Genomic DNA, 1609 nt, shown 5'->3' on the forward strand with positions numbered 1-1609 from the left:
ATATTTACAAAAATATAATTGTCCAGATTAAAAGAAGAGGAAATAAAATGCTTAAATAACCTCATTTCAGAAAAAGAAATTGAACAAATCATCAATGAACTCCCTAGGAAAAATTTTCCGGGTCCAGATGGATTTACAAGTGAATTCTATCAAATATTTCAAGAACAATTAATTCCAATACTACATAAACTCTTAGGGAAAATATGTGAAGAAGGAGTCCAACCAAATTCTATTTATGATACAAATATGGTGCTGATACCTAACCCGGGAAGAATCAAAACAGAGAAAGAAAATTGTAGACCAATTTCCCTAATGAATATAGACGCAAAAATTTTAAATAAGATATTAGCTAATAGATTACAGTAACTTATCACAAGAATTATACACTATGACCAGGTAGGATTTATACCAAGAATGCAGGGCTGGTTCGATATCAGAAAACGATCACCATAATTGACCATATCAACAACAGAACTAAGGGAAACCACATGATTATCTCAATAGTTGCCGAAAAAGGAGCTCCTGTGCCGGCTGCTGGGGGCCGCCATGGCGCCGCTTCTGGAATGCGAGAGACAGCTGGTGCTGGAGCTGTTAGAAGCGGATGGGCTGGTGGTGTGTGCCCGCGGGCTCGGTGCAGACCGGCTCCTCTACCACTTCATCCGGCTGCACTGCCACCCGGGGTGCCCGGTGCTGGTGCTCAACACTCAGCCGGCAGAGGAGGAGTATTTTATCAATCAACTGAAGTTAGAGGAAGTTGAACACCTTCCTGGACGTGTGACAAATGAAATTGCAAGTGGAAGTAGATATGAGGTTTATACCCAAGGTGGTGTCCTATTTGTAACAAGTCGAATTCTTGTGCTAGATTTCTTGACTGACAGAATTCCTTCAGATTTGGTTACTGGCATCTTGGTCTATAAAGGTCACAGAATCATGGATTCTTCTCAGGAAGACTTTATCTTGAGTCTCTTTCATCAAAAAAATGAACATGATTTTATTAAAGCTTCCTCTGATAACGCTGTTGCCTTTGATACTGGCTTTTGTCACGTGGAAAGAGTAATGAGAAATCTTTTTGTAAGGAAGTTGTACCTGTGGCAATGTAAATTACCATGTTGTATGGCATATTTTTATGATTATTACTATCTGCTATAATCAGGTGTATAATAATCATTTTACATGTTAGTTTTGCATGATATTGTTACTTTAATGCCAGCTATAACATAGAGATAGGAATCTGTAGTCTGTACAGTTATAATACTTTGGAAACATAGGGAGGGTTTGGTTGTCAGGTCCCTGCTGTTTTCCACCAAAATTATGTTCAGGTGGCTTGAGAGCCTCTTTCAATTTTCTTTAAAACCTTGCATGGGACCTTTAGATACCTGAAGGCCAAAATAGAGGAAACATTATATGTAATGGGGATAAACTAGAAGCCTTTCCAATAAGATTGAGGGTGAAACAAAGATGTCTATTGTCACCAATGTTATTCAGTATGTTAGAATATTAGCTTTAGCAATAATAGAAGAAAAAGAACTTGAAGGAATTGAAATAGGAAATAAAGATGCAAAGCTATTACCCTATGCAGGTGATATGATGGTATACTTACAGAATCCTA

The 1609-nt window shown here is 38.0% G+C and overlaps 1 pseudogene; it reads left to right on the forward strand.

Moving 5' to 3' along the window:
• The first annotated feature begins 442 nt into the window (after positions 1-442).
• On the forward strand, positions 443-1184 carry LOC110203943 (DNA repair endonuclease XPF pseudogene; annotated as a pseudogene).
• The last annotated feature ends 425 nt before the right edge of the window (positions 1185-1609 follow it).

This window comes from Phascolarctos cinereus, unplaced genomic scaffold (assembly GCF_003287225.1).
Source record: "Phascolarctos cinereus isolate Bilbo 61053 unplaced genomic scaffold, phaCin_HiC Scaffold_3;HRSCAF=262, whole genome shotgun sequence".
NCBI lineage: Eukaryota > Metazoa > Chordata > Mammalia > Diprotodontia > Phascolarctidae > Phascolarctos > Phascolarctos cinereus.